This window comes from Ambystoma mexicanum, chromosome 7q (assembly GCF_040938575.1).
Source record: "Ambystoma mexicanum isolate Mex_15411 chromosome 7q, UKY_AmexF1_1, whole genome shotgun sequence".
NCBI classification, from domain to species: domain Eukaryota; kingdom Metazoa; phylum Chordata; class Amphibia; order Caudata; family Ambystomatidae; genus Ambystoma; species Ambystoma mexicanum.
Window position 1 is genome coordinate 260,677,730 of NC_090941.1, and position 21,898 is coordinate 260,699,627.

Below are 21,898 nucleotides of genomic sequence, written 5' to 3' on the forward strand. Positions count from 1 at the left end.
AGGCAATCCGTCAAAGATAATGATTCAAGCATTAATTAGGAAAGATACTTGGGACCCAAATTCATGGTGTGGGAGGTTAGTGATAGCGAAAACGAACAGACATTTGACTGGGATGAATCCGTTGAAGTCAGACTTGCAGAGCTAGACTGTTCTGGGGGAGAGGAGCTCAAATGTGCTCCAAAGAAATGTGTTTATCCAGCGCGGCCGTTAATCACTAACAAGTCAAAAGGCCAATCTGGCGGTGGAAACATTCAGAATGCTAGGATTGTGCGCGATTGTACACAGACAGAACTTTTAGACATTGCCAAGTTGTTTAGACAGCGAGCAGGCAGAGCGCTTTTGAAATAGTACCTTAGATTGTGGGAAACCGGTGCAGATGGCATCTTCTTATCCCCAGAAGAATTGTCAAAAATGGCTTCAATCACTACTAATGTAATGCTGGGACAGATGGTGCGCGGTGTGCTGGGGCAGCAAGGATCACATTCCTTGGTTAATTGGCTTCAGACTGCCTTAATAAATTTGTAATCAAGTCCAATGGATATGGAAGAAATGTGGGGCCCCTGGGGTTTACTAACTGAAGCGACAGATCAGCTTAGAGAGATGGGGTTACAGTGCGCAATGTACAGTGCAAATTTTGCAGGGCCTGATATGGAACTTTTTACTGCAGGCATGCTTACTGAGGAATGCCCCGGGTCATATGAAGGGAGCATTGCTTTCATTGCTGGGTCCAGCGCAAGGTAAAGCCATTGGTGAGGTTGCACTGTTATTAGCGCAATTAGAAGGGCTGGATGTGCGCAAAGCCGTGCGCCTAGTGGCAGCGAGTAATGATTCAGAGAAAAAGCTTGGCAAGAATGCAAAGTCTAAAGCAAAAACTGACACTATTGAAATTGAATGCATGCAAATGTGGGTGGACCTGCTAAAAGCGGGATTTCTAAAGGAAGAGATAGACGGTAAACTCACACCTGTGCTGCTTGAGAAATGGAAATAGTTGCAAAAACAGGGGTCAGGCAAAACTAGGCCTTCTGCACCATCTGAGGAAGAGGTGTTTAAGACCAAAGTGCGGGCAAAAGTGTACCCGGATTTGGCAAAGGACAAATGGGAGGTCCCAGACCCTATTGTTGAATGAAAGGCTGGCTCTGTCTTTGAGGTACGGTTAATAAAGAGAATCAGTCCCAGAGTCAGACACCCTTTTGTGCCACTTACATTGTATTTGAATGACAAAGTGAAACACGTTTTGGCTCTATTAGACACAGGAGCTGAGGTAACCATTTTGAATGGCAATCCCAATAAATTATCCGGTCCCAGAGTTTTGGTCAATGGGTATGGGGAGCAGAAACTGTTGCAAAAGCATTCAATGTAAAGATGTCAATTGGCGAGGGATTGCCTTTCACAGCAAATGTCTTGATTGCAGACATACATGAGTATATACTGGGAATGGCTGTGTTGTTGGGCAAAAGTGTGACTACAGATTTAGGTGAATTTGTTTTTGCAATCGGAAAATCCATGTGAGAGTTGTTAACCCTGTGGTGGTTGGGCATGCAAAATGGTCCCCCTTGCATTTACCTCCTCCTGATGAGCCAGTGCGCGTGAAAAAGTACAGGCTGCCAGGAGGGCACAAAGAGATTGGTGAAACTATTGAGTCATTGGTGAAAGCTGGCATAATGAGGCCGGCAGTCAGTCCATTCAACTCTCCGATCTGGCCTATCCGCCGCTCAGATGGGGCGTGGCATCTAACAATTGATTTTCGCGCCTTGAACAAGAAGGTGCCACCCTTAGCTGTGGCGGTGCCAGACATCATTACTCTGATTGAAAACCTTATGCGAGAAGTGGGTGAATGGCATGTAGTCCATGACTTGGCCAATGCATTTTTCTCCATTGATATTGATGCTGAATCACAAGACCAATTTGCTATCACTTGGGGAGACAGACAATTTACATTTACTAAATTGCCCCACGGGTATTTGCATAGTCCCACTCTGTGTCATGGTTGATTGCCAGAGACTTGAATATGATACAGTTGGATGATGTGTATGTTGCCCACTATATTGATGACATCATGCTAACCAGTGTTGAGAAAGAACATGTCGAAGAAGCTGCTGAAAAGTTGTTCACACACATGCAAAACCGGGGTTGGGCCATGCATCCCAAATAGGTACAGGGGCCCGCTCAAGAGGTGACATTTTTAGGTGCAATCTGGTCTGTGTCAATTAAGAAAATTCCTGTCCCTGTGATTGACATGGTTCAGCAGATGAGTCCACCAGCAAATAAAAAAGAGACACAAAGGTTCATTGGGTTAATGGGTTTTTGGAGAAGTCACATACCTCATTTAAGCCTGACTCTGAAACCAATCTACGAAGTCACCAGAAAGAAACATGATTTTACATGAGGCCTAGAGCAACAGTCTGACTTTCAGCAGGCTAAGGACGCTTTGCAGCATTACATCACGCTGGGCCCCATGACGAAAACTGATCCTTTTGAACTGGAAATTCTTGTCTACAATGATGTTGCTTTGTGGTGCTTGTGGCAAAAGCAAGGACAGAAAAGAGTGCCGCAAGGTTTCTGGTCAAGAAAACTCACTGATCCTATGACAAGATACACTCCGCTTGAGTAACAAGTTGCTGCAGTATAATGGGCTCTAGTTGAGACTGAAAGAATCACAGGCAAGCAACCAGTGACAATTTGCACAGAAATTCCGATCATGGGCTTGGTGCACGACACTGCTGCAAGCGGAAAAAGTGGCAGGGCGCAAGACGCCACTCATGTCAAATGGAAATGGTATTTACAGCAATGTGCAAAAGCTGGCCGCGCAGGGGTTTCCAGATTGCAAGTACAAATGCTGGAGGCAGTGGATCTGGAAGCGATGCCTGAACCGAGCACCCCAGTGGTGTTGCCAGAACCTCCCTTCAAAGTTGTACCCGCCTATGATACATTGACAGAGGAAGAACAAAATTCTGCATGGTTCACGGACGGCACCGCAAAGTATGATAAAGGGCAAAGACACTGGCAAGCAATTTCATTCCAGCGCCACCAAGAAACACTGCTGATGAGAGAAGGTGTGGGAGGATCCAGTCAATATGCTGAACTGCAGGTGGTGGCCTCCGTGATTGAACAGGTGAAAGAGATAGAGACTGCATACATATACACGGACAGTTGGGCCACATATCAGGCCTGACACATTGTTCACCGGCATGGAGAAAAGATGGCTGGCAGATCAAAAACACTCCAATCTGGTGAGGGCTGGACATCTGGGAAGAGTTGTGGTGCAAAGGTGAGAGGTGCAAAATCTGCATTGGGCATGTCGATGCACACATGCCCCTGACACCTCACTGGCTGCCCTGTTCAACAACGAAGTGGATCAAATGGCAAAGATTCGCCCAGTGACAACACCTGAAGAAGCTGAGGTATTGCAAGGAAGGGAGGACTGGGCACACCAAACCTCCGGGCATTTAGGGTAAGCAGGAACCTATGAATGGGCTAAGAGGAGACAATTGCCCATTACCATGGATCATGCCAAGTAAGCTGCCTCCCAATGTTCTGTGTGCTGCGAAGTGAAGCATTACCCACTGGAGAGGAGGCCTCAATGCCCTTTGAGAAGGTGAAAAAGCTGCTAGCGCATGGCAAGTTGACTACATTGGCCCTCTGCCACCCGAGAATGGAAAGCATTATGTGTTGACCATGGTAGACATATATTCTGGACTGCTGTTAGCCTATCCAGTTGCCCATGCAGATCAACGGGCTACCTTGCAAGGAATGGAATACCTCATCATGCACTCAGGCACTATGACATTCCGGATGAAATCCAATCAGATCAAGGCAGCCATTTTTGCTGGACATAATGTGCAGAACTGGGCGCTAGAGCAAGGTATCAAATGGGCACTGTACATCAGTCGGTACCCAGAACCCTCTGCTGTGGTGGAGTGCAGCACTGGGCTGCTCAAGCAACAAATAAAGAAACTGACTAAGACTCATACTCTCAAGGGGTAGTCCAAACACCTGGCACAAGCACTGTTTGAACTGAACAATCGTCTGTTGGGAAAACCGGCAGACACAACCTTTGTTAGACTGACAAGTGAGAAAGTAGAATCCACAAAGACTCTTATTGTGTGGAAAACTGACAAAGAAGCAAAGCTGCCTGTGCAAGCCACGGCAGGCAGCATTGGACTTGATTTATCTACCTAGGAAGATGATGTCATACCAGCGGGGCAAACCAAATCCATATCGCTGGGTGTAAGAGAAAAAAGAAAGACCACCGGTGGGGGGTGTCTGTACTTCTGCTCTCTATATGGTAGAGGGGAGGCACAGAGGACCCCGGCCAAGATTCTCTAATATGGTAGCAATGGACGAGCAATCAAGGCCTAGCTTCTCAGGAGGTGATGCAGGCTGGTTCTTAAGTACAGTGTACCCCAAGCCCCCACAAAGGAATGTCCACAAACTGTATTGGTTAGAACACAGTCTTTATATAATCAATATTCAAGGTTATGTACACTTATCATAATAACGCACTTTGTACTCAGGAAAATCAACAATGGCAAATATATACAATTCTAAAGTGGTACCACCCTTTGTATTAGATCTTATTAAAGTGCATCAACAATACTGTAACAATGTCACACAGATCAATAGAGTGAAACCAGCAATAGAGAGAGGAGAGAAAATAAGATGGTTGAGCAATAGGCAGAATACTGGCCCCTACCACTAGGCACAGTTCTGTGTGGAGATCCCCCCACCTGGGCAACCTGTAAAATAAAGATATAGCACAAGCCCAGTCCATATATTGTTCTGCAAGTCTTATTCCCTCCTATAATGTTTTTACCCCCCCAATGTACCTGGTGGAGTAGAGTTCTTCGAAGAGGCGTCGACAGATCCTTCTTGAGCGACCCCCTTTCAAGTGGGAGTCACGGATCATCGAGAGGCGTCGAGAAGCGTCGAGGAACTCGGTGTTCGGCGACGGGGAATCGACGGCCCTTCTTGAATGCCTTCCCTTTCAAGCGGGAGACACGGGGCGTCGAACGTCCGTCAACAAACAGAGTAGAACGGCGTCGATGAGGCGGCAGCTTCGTCCGAGCGGTGCTCGTCGGCGTCGGAGCGTCGGCGTCCTGCAAGGCAGAGGCGTGCGGGGCACCTCGGTGACAATAGTTCTGGACCGCAAAGATTGTGGAGACGGAGGCCCAGCAAGGGCGTCGAGTCGTTCGAGTCTTTGTGGTCTTTGGGTGGCGGGAAACCCACTGGCAGGTTTCTCCTCGGCGCATTGGTCGTCCTCGACTTTCTCCGGCAGGATAAAGCGGTCGACGGTGCGGACGAGGGAGTCCTTCGATTAGAATTTTCTTAGGCAAAGGAGCGGACGGCTCCGGCCGTCGGCGGCACGGCGTCAAGTGGTTCCCACGGCTGGGCAACACAACTTCGACGGGCCTCCAGCGGTTACACAAACCTGCGAACCCTGGTCGACGGCAATGGACTTCGACGGCGGCGATGTCCGGTTGCTTCACTTCGATCTCCTCGGCGGTTCCGTCTCGGGTCGGCAGCCTTTCGAGGGTCTGTCTTCCAGGGCGCTTCGGCGAAGATGGAGCGGTGCTCGATGGTCCCTCGGAGCACGGGAAGAGGGCGCCTTACCAGGTCCTCTCTCGGGTCAGTCTTCGACGATTTCGGCAGCCTTCGGATCGGTCGAAGCAAATGCAACAGCAAGTCTTCTTCTTCCAGCTGGACGTCGAGGATCAGCAGTTCCAGTTACTCTTAGAGTGGAGACTCAGCTCCATAACGCTTCTGAACGCTTCTGAACGTTCCCTGAACCCTTCTGAACCTTTCTGAACCAATTACCAGTGGTGAGAGGTCCCCAGATATACTATTCTGTCTCTCATCCACACTGCTGGCACACACTCAGCAGCCAATCATACAGAAGGGCATTCATGCAGTCAGTCAGCCAATCAGGCACACAGTGCATTCAGGCCACACTCCTCCCTTTCAGACACTCACAACAAGGAATGTGGATTGGGACAAGTACCCAGCCATTCAACACTACACACTGCATTCAGGCCAGTTTCGGGCAGGGCTGTCTCAGTCTTTGTCTCTCATGCCAGAAACCAGACAACCACAACAAGGAGTGTATATTGGTCACACACTCCATTCACCCAGGTCCCACCCACAGGAGGTACCCACAACATACAGTCACTGGGAAGACTCCAGTCAGTCTAGCTGGGCCTTCACAACAACACCATATATGGAACTTCCACCCAACAGCCATTCAGGGGGAAGGGACAGAGTCAGGGCTTCCCAGGACTTTGAGAAAACAAGGTAACAGGCAATAGAAAGCAAGAGGCCACAGGGGCCATCTTGTTTCCTATCAGGAATCAACTGATCCCAATGGCAGGGCCTGGGTATCCCAAAATGGAGGACACCCAGAGCACCTGTCAAATTCAGCATGGAGCTGCCACCAGCCCATAACCTGCTCTGTGGGCCACCCACAGGTGCCCAAAAACATACACTAGGGGCACAGGGTTGTACCCCTACCCATGGGTGCCATAAGGGTATCCCATGGGTCTGTTCACCAAACCAAAAGAGAGAGCTGCACTGCCAGGAGTCCCACATGGACTCCTGGGCAGAAAACATGACAGAACACACGATAAAAAGCAGTAAAGGACAAGGATTCAGAGGCCCTGTCCCTCTGATGCATTTCCAGCATCACACTGGGTATTGGCATCAAATTGCCGGCTGGCATTTATGGACGCATTGCTGCATGATCCATCCTGGTGAAAAAAGGCATTGACATTTTGGGAGGTGTGATCGATCCTGATTATAAAGGGACTGTTTCGGTACTTTTACATAACACAGGTGCATCTGCAGTACCATTAACCAAATATGACTGAATTGCACAATTGATTTGTGAGCAAGCAGTTGTACCCCTAGTGGTTGAAAGTAAGAAAGCCCCAGACACCACACTGAGGGGTGAAGGAGGCTTCAGAAGCACTGGGAAAAAGGTGTGGGTTCACCATCCAAACAAAAAGCCTGAGGCTGGGGAGGTATTAAGTCAAGGTGTTGGAAGTACTTATGTTGTACTTTTGCTGAATTCTGACATGCCTGTTTATATCCCTGCTACTAGGGTCACACCACGAACGTAGTGCAGCATGAAGGGGATGGGACTTGCCTCGCTGCGGGTGCTCCTGACCTGACAAGCAAACGCTTTCTCTATAAAGAATGGGTTGATGCAAGACGCTACATGTACTCTGAGAATCGCATGCACTACACCTGATGCTCCACCTGATGCTCCAGTCCTGTGTGATGATAAAAATCGCACCATAACCTGTGAGTAAAGCACTACAAATGAGTATCCACATGGAACTGCTAATGTACTTACTTGGCATATTGTCGGACACCTTTTGTCACTGACTCATATGACTGGTGCTTCTGAAATCCTAGTCCCAAATGTTTCAATGAATGGATCCAACAATTTCATGTTTTTTCTGCCCCAAGAACTGTAGCGAGTGTACTCGCCAAGATTTTGTGGACTATAACTTGACTAAATGCATTCCATACAATTGTCTGATAAAACAGCCACTGCTGGATGGTAGTATGGTGTTTGTATCTAAAACTAATATTGTATATGGCAGGCATGCCACTTGGAGAATGGTGTTCTTTAAATCACACAAGGTAGAAACTGTGAACATGCTAGATTTTCCAGTAGTAAGACAACATTTAAATTGCAGACACGTAATGCACACCTCTATCATTACAGAGGTACACTTAGATATAGATTTGTCACGAGGCAATGTTTCATTATTACTACTAAGCTGCTAGAAATGGAGTCAATTTTTATGGCCCATCACCAAATTGCACGTAGCTAGCGGGCTAGATTCATTGATTTCGGGAGCAGCGGGGGTGGGAACGGGAGCTTTAAATGCCTTTGACATAGAAACTGTGCGCAATAAGTTAGCTACTATGGGTTCTGATGCCAGCGCTGCTATAAAACTTCTGGCAAAGTGGTGCCCATTGATATGCCCTACCCTGAAAAACACTATTGGCAACCACAGGATATGGCAGAATTTTTGCTATGAAGACATTTTTTCTGCCGTAGGGCTGGTCAATAAGACTGCTAAAGACACCCGATGCATTTTATGGCAAATCCTGTTAAATCAGCAGGTGTTGGCTTTTCGCTCCAAGTGGGGGCGACTATCCTCAACCCACTGGCACACAGAGCTACAGTTATCAGCAAACCGCTTGCTTTTGATTGCATGAATAACACATGCCACGCTTTAATGCAAGTTAGTAGGAACACTTATGCTTTAGAAATATGGTGTCCTTTTATAGTCTTGCCTATGAAAATAAATGGTTCCTGGTGGGTTCCGCATATACGAGGGGAATGGTTAGACAGCCAAAACTACACCATCCACCGTCATACCTGCATGCCCGGGGATCAAGGGTGGGTGTGTCCCCAAACTGGAAGGATTCCGGACCCATGCATGCATCCCATAGCCGGAGAGTGCACCTGGATGCAGTACCACATTAATGGCACTGACATTTTCCAGATAGACCAGCACAAGGTCTGTATATTTACTAATCATTCCTTGCTTATTAATAATTATAGGTTGCTAGGAAACCCTCAATGATTTTGTGTAGATCAGGTCGTAACTATCTTAGACCTTGCTACTCACACCTTATATTCATTGACCCGATGGTCTCACACCATTCTGAATGCCAAACTCATGCAGCTGCTTAACTGGACTCTACCCTATGGAGTAATCACTGCCAGGCTTCAAGCTATTAGACAATTTGCCCAAACCGCTTGGAAGGATTTCCAAACGTTAGCTACCTCGGTTATCTCTGCAGAGTGCAAGATGATGATTGACAGGAATCAGTTAATCAAAAGTGCCGATCATCTGCAATCAGTTACTACGCACCATTGGTGGGATGTATTCACTGTCTGGTCTCCCTCCTCCACAAGGCTGCTTAATATAATGCTACATCCCTTGCTGTGGCTGCTGATTTCCCTGATACTGATTGCTATAGTTTTCATTGGGCTCTTGTGCAGAATGACTTTCCTCTATAATAGAATGACTGCGCTAGAAAAACGTTTGATCGGCCTACAGCACACCGTACATGTTTCTAGATCATGAACTGAGTCAGCTTTTTCAGGCCTCACTTCGAAAGGGGTGGAATGTCATGAAAAGTATCTAATCACTTGCATTAGCCTGCACTTGCGTTGACCTACTGAGCTATCATGTGTGTACTTAGAGCTTATTCGAAGCGTGAAGGAAAATGCTGAACCAGCCAGGCCTCTAAGACTGAGTGAGCCAGCATGCTTGCAAGGGGTTAACTGCGAAGGCCCTTCTGGAGACATAAATATCTAGTTTTGCAAGAAGCCCTGCGCAGCGTTTAGGAGCCAGGCACTGCCATCCTCTTCTGCGCACAGCGCTTGTCAGGTGCACTGATAACATAGGAATGTATAACGGCGCTTCCCACAACAACGTACACTGAGCCTGAGAGCCAAGAGAGCCTGAGGGTCTTCTCACCTACAGCATCGGCCGGCCCCTCCCCCTTTCTCTGTGGCGTTCCTCAAGGCTCCTGTGTTTCCCCTACGTTGTACAACGTATTCACCAAGCCCCTCTTCGATGTGCTTGTCTATCTGGGTGTCTCCTACACCAACTACGCTGGCGACACCCAGATACTGATCCCTATCACTGGTGACTACACTGCCGACACCAAAGCGTTGAATGATGTCTACCTGGTCATCCAGGCCTGGATGGCACATCACAAGCTTTGCCTTAACGATGAAAAGACGGAGCTCCTACTACTAGGATCAAGCCATCAGTCCTTCACCATCAATGGCAACGATATCAAGGTCTCAAAAGACACTAAAACCTTAGGCGTCTACCTGGAGTCCACGCTTTCCTTGAACAGACAAATAAATGCAGTAAGCTCGGCTTCAGCCTATACTTGCAAACTTATCACCGTCTGCAGACCCTTTCTAAACTCTCCTAACTGTATCACCCTAGCCAGAACACTTGCCATGGCCAAAATTGACTACTGCAGTGCTCTCTACCTAGGGACCAGTCAGTCCAACCTCAATAAACTGCAAACTGTACAAAACAATGCCATAAGGGCAGCCTTAAACATCCCAAGACGCTCTCATATCTCCACCGTCAGATCTGACCTACGATGGCTTTCGGTAAAACAAATAATTGCCTTGAAAACCTTAGCCTTGACCCACAAATGCATGAACAACAACGCCCCACCCTACCTGTCCTCTCGCCTTACCCTCCACACCTCCTCCCGACCCACTAGATCAGCCCAAACTCACAGCCTCACCCTGCCCAGATTTAAACTACAGAAAGCGGGTGGTGTGAGTTTCCCTGTACTAGCTTCAAAACTCTGGAACACTCTCCCTGCTCCCATCAGAACCAAATCATTGTTCCTAACCTTCACGAACAGCGCCAAGTTCTGGCTGTTCTCTCACAATTTATGAGGATCTTTACTCAGCCCGCCTTCCACATATAATACAGGTTATGTGTATATACACGCTCACTGTACTTGGATTATAATCTGCCAATGGTATTTGCCCTGTATACTGTGTATATTTCTGTAACTTATCATGTACCAATTGTTTATGTAACCTGTCTGTCCTCAAGAGTACGCGCCCGGTTGCCCCTGGGCCTGGTTTGCGCTTTACAAATAAATTAAACTTCAAACTTCAAACTTCAAACTTCAAGACTGACAGTAACTTTCCAGTAGAAAACATGTTTTGCTGCATGGAAGGTTTTAGACTAGAAGATTCTCAAAGAGCTGGTACGTCATGGTGATTGACGTGCAGCCCCTAATAAGAGAACTTTACCTGGTCCAGTTAGGAAAGGAATCTTCCTGGGCTGTTCGTGAGATGCACGCACGGAGAGAGACAGCGCCTGGATAACCAGCCAGCACTAGAGGGCAGAGGCTCCTGGCATCACATCCCCGCTCTGGTGCAGGCTTTTGGGGGATTAGGCCAGTCCCTGAACGGTACCAGGCACACTGAGTGGCGTGGGTCCTGGGTTTGGTCCTATCATATTGCCATCAACAATTCCTAGGAGCGTAAGATTCATTGCTTATTCATCTGTAACTGATCATTTCTATTATTCAGCTTGCACTTTCATTTCCATATTATTGAAAACTGCTGCTTAATTCTGATTAGTCACTGTAGTAATAAATGCAAGCATCAAATCTTCTGTGTGATTGACTTTCTTCCAGACTGAGTTCATTGTGCCTCGCATAGATTCTTACTTGTGTGGGAGAGTGATTAGGAGTGAATATTGCACTAAGGGCTGGCCCCAGGAGGGTGTGGGTTCCCCTTTTGACTACAAGTCTCTGCGGGTTTATTTTCCAGACCCTCATGTAGTTTCTTCACTCTAGCTATGAACTGGAATAAATGTTCTATCAGCCTTTTTGTCCTTGCAGTGCATTCTCCTACAGCTGCTCTGTCTTTTTAAGGGCTCTTGTTACGTCTCCTTTCATTGGCGTTTCTCTTGATTCTTCTCGGTTTCTCTCCTTGTTTTCTGGGGCTGAATGCTCGGTAGGCAGTTTTGTGTTCTCTGCTGCCTTTGCTTGAGGTTCTGCAGCCATTGACACTTGCCCTAGTTCGTGTGCATTCAGTCTGTGTGTGCGTGTATAGTTAGTGCTATGTTTTCATTCATTCCGTGCTGACCCTGTCTCAACCTTTTCTCTTCATTTGTGACCTCAAGTGTGTGTGTATCAATGCTAATCATATTCAATTTCAGTTCATTTACCTTACCATCAGATTTTCTTGGGACTGGAATAACTATATATGGTCTGGGTGCTTTTGTGGGACCTTTGTGTACATTATCCGGTGGGTGCACTGCAATTGGACCGTTTCGTGCACTAATAAAGAATGCAGTTCTGATCATTAATGACAGAAAGCCAATTATAATCACTATGCATATGCACATAATCGTGTGGTACGAGAGTTGGCAGCATTTTCTTCCAGGGAAGTGGGGTCGCCCCTCTGCTGGTGGGATGACCAGGTTATTGTTCTGGGCCCCAATGTCAATCATATCAAAATGTCAATGTTCTATTCTTTTCACTCACTCCACTTGTTTCTCAGAAAGTCTGTATCATAAAGTGTCTGGTGCTTCGCAACTATCCCCCCTCTGCGGGTGATGATTGTCTCTGGATATGGGATACAGTTCCCTTGCTAGGCTATGGAAAATGGGTTAGACTAACGCTTAGATAAGTCACTTTTACTGTATATATTCAAAATAGGTAAGTTCCCAGTCCATCCCCGAATCTGCTTCAGTCCTGAGGACATACTGGAACCTGTTCAATGTGAAAAAACTTAAAGCATGGAAAAATCAAAAATCAAAAATCAAAAAATAAAAGGTGAAGTTCTTGTCTGTGCTCCCTCGATCTGTCCCACGGTGGAAAGATGAAGTGCTTTGACTCTGTCTCCTGGATCTGTCCCACGGCGGACGGTTTCACTGGAATCTCCCAAGAAGTCGATGGACATTAGTGTTTGTAATCTGAGCTATAATGGCATGCAAGAGCATGTTTAGCTGAGTACTCTTCACTGGATCTCCGAGAAATGTGAGTATGTCAACATTGGTTGGCCTACCCACTAGTTCTCGAAAGTTCTCAATGAGGTTAAATATCTTCTGTCTTCTGGTGACAAAGACATTCGTCCTGTCTTGCTTTGTTGGGTTCAAGTTTACAAGCCCTTCTTTTGACGTGCACAGTCCTTGCACTTTCCTGCTGCGTGGATTGCGACTACGTAGTTCAGTTTGACCCACAGTTGGTTCAAATGTTCAGTGTATGTTGGATCTCTGATGAATGTAAGAGTGTGTTTGATTATGTGAAAAAAAAGTGTATAAGTGAGTTCATCTATAATTGCCTGTGGTGGAAGCATTTGTGTCCTTATCACTGTATTCTGGCAACACAATGAAGGCTTCCGCGATGACAGAGAGCAGTTGCCAAATTACTTTCTTGTTGGGAGGATCTTGGATGAAGTCTGTGACACTGGTGACTCTCCCTACAAGTGATGGATATTTCTCTAGCACTAATTGGAAACAGGACAGCACATCCCTTTTGATATTTCTGCAGGGTGACACAATAAATGCTGCATAACAAAGTCTTGATATTTAATGATTCAGGATACTGTGTTTAGCTCTTAAGGTAAAAGTCCTCGATCTCAGTCTACTAGAGTCTTTCTTTTCTCAACAATGCTTTAGTGTGATTTAACCTACAAGTTCGTGTCAACATATGTGTTGTGGCTTAGATGCGCAATTGTCTTCTTCACCCTCCAACTGAGATGCATAGAATGTCCGTTATGTCCTTATCCCCTTTTCTGCTTAGATGAACTGTCCAGTTTAAGCCACAACTTGCAAAAGAGTTCTTTGTCTTGTCTTTGCTGCTCATGCGTCCTTCTTCCTCATCATGGATCTCGTCTGCACGTGCTGAGGTTCTTCCCCGTTGTCTGTAATTTCTTCGCTGTGGGGTGCATTTTGAGGGCTTTCTTCGATGTAGGGCTTAATGCCATTGAGAAAAATCCATGCTCTCCTGCCCTTCAATTTTACAGATGAAGGACTGCAGTCCTCTACGATGAAGGGACCATTGAATATTGGCTCGTCCCACCTTTTCCTCGTGTGGATTTTTACTACCACCACATCTCCAGGACAGACGAGTGGAACACAAAGACCTTGAGCTGGGTCTGTTGCAGAGTCTTCTGCAATGCCTTGTGCTTTGCTGCACCCTTTTCGCTGTTGCTGTATTTGGTCTGAAATTACAGTAAGGCTGGATGTCATGCAGTTCAGGTATTCTTGTAACTCGGTTCCCAAGACCTCTCGGGTTGGTTGTGCATCACATCTAGCTCTATTTCATGGGGTGAGTGGGGTATTCATTCTCCTTCCTGTGACTATCTCGTGCAGCATAATATGATGGTCGGAGCCTGGTTGGTTCTGAAGAGCATCCAATGCCAGTGGAAGGCAGTGCAACCATCCCCTCTTTAGAGTAAGCTTCAACTTGGCTATCCTTCCCTTTAACAAGCCATTGAGCCTCTCACTAATACCATTACCTTCCGGATGATACGCCAACGAGAACTTGTGCTTTATACCAAGTAACAAGCTGATCTGCTCAAAAACTGCGTTAACAAAATGAGCCCCATTGTCTGATCTCATCCCCTCACACACCCCCCATCTAGGGAACACTTCCCTCACCAGGAATTTGGCTGCACAGGTAGAGACTGGGCGTGTGCATGGTCCTGCTTCTATCCATCTAGAGAATGGACCCACCACTACAGTTAAGTACCTGTTCCCGTTACACACTTGAATCATGTTGACGTAGTTGATATGTAATTCTGAAAAGGTCAATTTGGCCGGGGGATGACTCCTCTCACTACCTTTAATGTGTGCCCAGCGATGAATTGCTGGCAGATTATGCAGTTCACCATTAAGAATGCAACATGCTCAGCTAAATTCGGTATAAACAAGTCCTCCGCGAGCGTTGCTGCTAAGTTTTCCTTTGACATATGTATGGGGTAATGTAATTGCTCCAATGCTATTTTTAGTAGGGCTACAGGCATTACTGGTTTACCAGTGCTGTCTTGCCACCACAATGTGTCAGAGGGGTTTAAAGAACACCCTCGATGTTTCGAAAGGTTCTTCTCATCTTGCGGTGCCTCCCCTTGAAGTTCCATTAGTTGTGTCTGTCCCATAGTACTATAGGCTTCTTGAGTGGTTCGTGCTACCATCATTCTTTCATGGGTGCACGCCACCTCCACTTCCATGATCGTCTCACTCTTGGATGCCATAGCTTGGCTACTGTGTCTGCTGCGTGATTTCCGCGCAACACAAAATCTGTCCCGTGAGTATGGGCGGTGCATTTTATGACCACTATGCCCACTGGGAGCTGTAGTGCCTTAATCAGCCTGTCCAATAAGGCTGCATGCTGTACTGGCATGCCGTCCGCTCGGAGGTAGCCCCTCCTTTTCCAGCGCGCTAGGCGTGTGTTCACTGTGGATGTCACATAGGTGGAGTCACTGTACACCGTTACTTCCTGGTCTGCATGATTCTCAATGGCGAGTATCAATGCCAATAACTCTGCAGCCTGTGCTGAGTAATGAGATGGTATTCGTGCACCAACGAGTACTTGAAATTCTCTGTTTGCTATGTGTTTCATCACAGCAGCGCCTGTCTATCTGTGTCCGTCTTCTTGGTCGATTCTCGAAGAACGGTCAATGAAAACAATCTCTCCTCCTGCAAGGGCATTTTCTTTCACCGTGGGGATTTCATCATAGGGTTCCTCATAGTTTGCACAGTCATGTATCGGTTCTCCTTCAGTGACTGGCTCGGCTATGAACGTAGCTGGGTTCACTGTTTTACATCGAACTATTTTGATCGATGGATTAGATATCACCACCTCATAGGCAGAAGCTCTTTGAGATGTCAGCGTACCCTTTGCTTTTTCTAAGATGGCAAACAATAAGTGCTCGACGTAGAACGTCATGGAACATCCCATTACAATGGTTGTCTCCTTCTCTATGGCGAACGCTGTGGCAGCTGAGCTTTGTTCGCATGGGAATTGGCATCTCATTACTGGGTCCAATTTCCCACTGTCATACGCAGGGGCTTGTACCCCAACGAGGTTCTCTGAGCGAGCAGTGCCGTCATAACACTGCCATATGTGTGCGAAAACAGTTCCTCTGCATAATTAGGAATTCCGAGAACTGGAGCCGTACAAATCGCTCTCTTGAGTTCTCTAAACCCCTGTTCCAATGTCTCAGTCCATTCAATCTTTTCCTGTGTCACCCGGGCCTTCTTTAGGGCCTGGAGCAAGGGCTTGGTATATGAGCTGTAATCGAAGACCCATACACTAATATAATTGCACAGCCTTAAAAAGCTCTGCATTTGCTTTACCGCGAATGGCCTTTTTCATGATAGCTTCAGCCCTTTCTGGGGTTACCTTTTTCCCCTCATGCAAAATTAACTGGCCTGTGTACAGCACCTCTTGTTGACAATATTGCAGTTTTTCCTTGTCAACCTTATAACCTTTCTCAGCCAGCCTTGGCAGTAGCTGAACTGAATCGCGCTGCATTGTTCTTCTGTTGTGCTGCAGATTAGAATATCATCCACATACTGCAAGACGCCAATTTATACTGCAATATTGCTCAGGCCCATCTGGAAGACTCTGTTAAAGATGGACTGGGATTCACAGTACCCCTGTGGCAACCTTGTGCTTTTCAGACGCATTAGTCTGAATATGAACAATGTCAGATACTGTGAGTAATGGTGCAACGGGATTGAGAACAAGGCATTTTTCAAGTCAATCAACGTGAAATACACTGGTACATTACATAAAATTGTAGATGGATTAGGGACTAGAGGGGACTTGGCTTCAACAATATTGTTTAGTGCTCTTAAATCTTGGATTAAACGCCAAGACCCTCCCTTTGATTTCTTGACAGGGTAAATCACTTTATTACATGGTGACTCTGACGTCACTAGGATGCCCTGTTCCATCCTGGCGGAAATAGTCTTCACGATCCCTTCATCCGCCTCTCTGGACATGGGATATTGTTGTGCTCTTGGCAAAATTGCTCCTGGTTTCAGCTTAATTTTCACTTCTCCCACCCCCTTCAGGAGGCCTACGTCATAAGGTCCCGTAGTCCATACTGAGACAGGCACTTGGGCCATGTCATCATCAAAGTATTCAGGACGTACCAGTGCCAACATCATCCTCTGAGGCACTTCTCTTTTAATCATGTTTACCCAAAATACGAGACTCACTTCCACCCTTGTCTCCTCTGAGTCTGGTTGTTCTTCAAACAGATCGTCATCGGTGATGTCAGTCACTCGATACCCGTTTCAATGGCAATAATCGCACACCATTGTCTGCCTTCGTCATCGTAGCCTTCAACTAGTGCTATCCTACCTCGCACTGCTGCTGCATGTATCATCAAGGGAAATATGTGTCCCTCCTCTTCATGCATTGGTATTCTCGGCCTGAATAGAAATTTGTCAGGGGTTCTCCTGACCTTGCCTGCAAGGCCTGGTAATCCTGCCATAAGTACACGTATGCCATATGCGAAAACCTCAGGTTCCAGAGGTATAGCTCTCATGGCTCTGTGTCCTGAATAGGCTCTGATCATATCACACACGTTCAAATAATGCATTCCAGAGTAGAGCACACTATGCCCTCCTTTGTAAACGAGATGGTCATATTCAATTTTGTCATTAAATCTCGACCCAAAATGTTTACTGCGGTCTGACGCGAATACAACAAAGGTACATTCATTTTGCATTCCCCTATGGAGACTGGGAGTGCGTCTGTAAAGGGAACTCGACTGTGAGCTCCTGTAAAACTCTGAGTATCTATAGCCTCACCGGACAAGGAAAACCTGCCTTCTCGAATGCACGAGCGCGTTGCCTCTGTGTCAACTAAGAAGGAATATTTTTACCCCCTATGGCGACATTCACCCTCAGTTCCCTATTAGGGTCTGGTGTCACTGATAGGATAGAGCACATAAGGGTTCCCAGTGAGCTGTCCTAGTTCATATATAAGTTCGATCCACTGTACACTTGTGGATTCTCTCCATTCCCAGGGTTGCCTCCCCTTCTGGAGTTTGTGCCCTGAGACATTTGCAGTGGTGCCTGTTGGAATTGCCCTTGCAGCAAGTTCCCCATGCTCGGGGGTTGAACCCCCTGCTGCGCACCCTGCTGCATGCTTGCTGCTTGCTGCTGCACTGTGTGATTCTATGTACCACCCTGTTGGGAGGTTGCAGGCGGATTCGCTGTGCCTGCTCCCATTCCTTGGCTATTTTGCCACGAGCCTTGGCTTCTGCACGAGCGCGCCAGATGCCCCATCATTCCACACAGCCAGCACACCGGCGGTAGTGAGGCTATTTGTCCATTCCCCATATCTGTGTTGCCCATTTGCACGTTTGAAAACCTCCTTGATTCCCTTGGAAACCTCACTGATTACTCTGCCATCCTCTTCCTCTAAATCCCCTTTGCCTTGGGTACAATCCTACATTACTCTGGTTGTTCTGCTGTGGGTTAGTCACCTGGTGTACGTTCTGTTCAGCTGGGCTAGTCAGCATGGCTCCTTCCAGAGCATACTTTGATAATTTCTTCGCTTCCTCACCTTCCCGCGTTGCCTCCTTTTTCCGATTCTTTTCTTGCAACAATGTACAGTAATGTTCAATAGTTAGTTGTATTTCAGCCCAAGGTTTGGCCTCAACTCCTACCAATTTCTTAAGTTGTTTCTGCACTGGTTCTGGCAACCCTTGGGATAAAATGTGGTAACACACAGGTATGGACTTTGTCCAAGATACATCCGTTTCGAGCACCCACGCATCTTGGAAATTCTGGATATAAATTAACAGATCTTCTGACTCCTAAATTTTGCGAGTCATTATAGCTCCCATATCGGAAGTGTCTGGGTAAAGCACTTGTAGCGCTTTCCATACTGCTGCTCTACAATTGTTGAATGGTGCTCCGTCGTGAGCAGTGTTAAATATGGTAACACCAGGGACCCAGCCCGTGCCCATACATCGTCTGCTCTCTCACCGAGTATAGCAATCACGAGACATTTAATGTCCCCTATAGCTAACGTGACACCTCCTGTCATCTTTTCTAACTCGTGTATCCACTTCCCAGCTCCCGATGTCAGCATTGGAATCTTGTTTTTCAGGTTCTCTCGATCCATGTGTGGCCGTGGAATATATTGCGGTCTTGCGCCCCCTTTTTCTAGCAGCAGAAATTGGAATGCGCAGCCTTCCTTCTCTTTCCCCATAGCTCTCCTGTCTACTGCTGGGGTAATATTACTGCATCGCCGTCTACCTGGCAGTGTCCTCAACCTGTCCGCATAGGCAGGCGCCGGCACCCTCCTTTGACCATGGGGTGTTCCTTCGTGTCGGTCAGACTGTGATGTGGATTCAGATGCCCTTGGTGCAGACTCGCTAACGTCTGACCATCATACCCCTTTGTCCCATGGGAGCCGCTTTTCACGCCGTCTCCCTTCTTTGTCTCACGGTCCGTCTCCTCTCCGGAGTCGGACAATGATTGTTCCCAATTCACGCAACTCCTTGCGTCATCATCATTTGTACTGATTTCCAGTCTGTCCAGGGACAGTCTCCTGCTCCCACTACTTCGGGTGACATCCTCAGTGTCATACAGCTGAGTGCTTTCTAAATGCTTGTCTTCCCTTTCCCCTTGGGATACTCGTTCCAAACCCATTCCATCATATATTTTATCAATTGTTTCCCTGATGCTTCTGGTGTCGAAGTCATCCTCAATATTCGGCCCGCTATTGCCTGGTACTGAATTGTACGCAGGGAAAAATTCTTCAATGTCTTCTTATTCTACAGCAGGATTGGGGTTTTTAACTTCCTGCTCCAGATATTCGAGATCGCGTGCCCTCTGTCTACGCTTACGTTCAATATCATCATCGAATTCTTTGCGCTTCCTCACCTGTTCTCTGCCCTTATCTTCTTCCCTCCTCCTTTCATTTCTACATTCATTTGCCCTTCTAACTTGCTCATCTTCTCGTCCCTTTATTCTTCTTTCATGTACTCTTTGCTCTTCTTCCAACTTTTGCAGGTTCTGCCTGTACTTGTCATAGGCTGTGCTCTGTTTGCAACTGAGCGGCTTTCCTTGCTCTTCGCGATATAGCTGTTCTCGCCTCAGCCTCTCTTTCCTCTTTATTCTTTCATCCCTTACTTCCTTTTCCTTCTCTTTCTCCCTTCTCTGTGCCTCATCAGACCTCTCTCTCGATCTTGCATCATCACTTCCTTTACCATCGAGTTTCAACAATATCTGTACTCCCATTCATTCGACTTTCGCGAATGCTTTCTCATTAGTTCTGTCTTCACTTCCTTTCCATTTCATTCCCTCTCTCTCCTTATCGAGAGGTGCACTTGTCTGTGCCTGATCCTTCCTCTCATCATCGCATCTCTCCTTGTCCCTCGGGAATGCGGAGGTGAGATTCTTATCCTGATCCTTCCCTTTATTATAGTCACTACTGTACGTAGGTGACTCATATGTAGGGTTGCTGTACCCTGTAGCTGCCTTGAGCTCTCTTAATGGGTAGAGTCTCTCTAACTTACTTCCCTCCGTTTCTGTTTCAGGCGGGGCTGGTGGTGCAGTAGTCGTCTCACCCCCCTCCATGCATACATTTAATATCCGGTCTGCAGGTGGCTCTTCATCCTTCGAATGTTTGAATATTTTCCAAAGTTCTAGAACAGCGAGGCGTTTCTCTAGTTTCTTGCCTGTATATGTGGCATGCAAATAAGTCATCATATGTTGCAAGAGGGCTTCAGATAAGGACCCGTTCTGTGGCCATGGCATGAACATCTTGTGGTCGGTACCCTTAACCCACTCTGTACTGTATTTCTTAAGCTTAGGTGCATGTTTAGGCAATTGTTTACATAAGTGTGCTAGCGGAGTAATATCTTCCATGCTTAAATCTGTTCTAGCAATACTTTCATGCAACTTCACCACACTCACAATGTGAGCGAGCACCAAATATCACAAGCTCCAATCCAATCTTCTCACCAAATTCTATATCACCAATTTACTTCAAAAACATCAATTCATGTGCGATTCCCTCTCAACTATAGAATCGCGTAAAAACCCTATTTGATTTCAACCAGTACAAGAAAAAATGTCTTGCATGTGACATACAACACAACAGGTATAACAGACATTTGACGGACTAGACAGACACCAGCTGGACATAAATATCTCTGCCTTCTAATTAATACCCCGACATTGAGTTTAAAAGAACTCGTAGTAGCCTTATCTTTCCCTAGTATGTGGGACTATGAGTTCACGTTTCATCTGACTGCTATATTAAAGCGCAGGAACAAGGCGTATCCTTTACCTCGGGTGTCCTCCCCGGTATCCTCTCTTTTTCTCGGGTGTCCTCCCCGGTATCCTCTTTCTTTATCTCGGGTGTCCTCCCCGGTACCTCTCTCTTTATTTATTCAGTTATTCTTGAGTCATTATCCCCCTGTATATATACAGTCTTCTCTACTTCTGACTATTTTGTTTTCTCGACCCCCCTACGTTACCTTTCCCCTTACTTGTTATATTGCTTAAGGACATTTGCCAAAGCATCAATTTTCATTTCACTCACCGCTCGCATCGTTCCTCTCTGTGTCTTCGGGATCACCACCTTCTTTACCGCCTTCTTCTGACTCACTGCCCGTAGGAATGGAAGGGTTTATGTTTTTAAAACGGGTGCCTTCAACCCACTGCAGTTTCTTTTTGACAGTATTACGCTATCATTGTCCACGGGAAGCTTTGCAGTCTACTCGGCCAAAATGGCGAAGGCCTTGTGATATTACCGAAGACTTAGAGTTGCTTTGTGTCGACGGTCAATAGGTGTCTTATCAATAATCAACTTCAATAGTTGATGGTCAAAACCATCCTCTCCGCTACCAAGTGTGCTGGAGCACGAAGCGACCTCCGAACGGGCCCATGAGATTCAGAGCTCGCCCTCCGGCACCTTAAGTCGAGATAGCTGCACCTAGAGGAGGATGGGGTGCAGGATACTCTTACTCCAACACAAATCAATAAGGACAAGTCAATGGCTTGGCAAAGGGAAGTCCGTTTAATGATAAGTACAAAAAAACGGAGAAACACATGGAAATCATCAGAGCTGTGATAGCCTGGCTCGCTTCAACTTCCAAATTCTTCTTGCAAACAGTAATTTTTAAAGCAAATTCTCATCATCATTGACGTGTAAAACTCATATAAGTTTGACATGCAATTCTATTGGTCGGGAAAGGTAACTTAAGTATAGGTACTATATCTGTATATGGTAACAGAGCGTGCGGATTGGATATTTCTTATCAGGTGGTCGTCTACACCCATCCCTCTACATCACTCAAGTACGACGTCTCATTGGTTTTACTAGCTATAGGACCCTA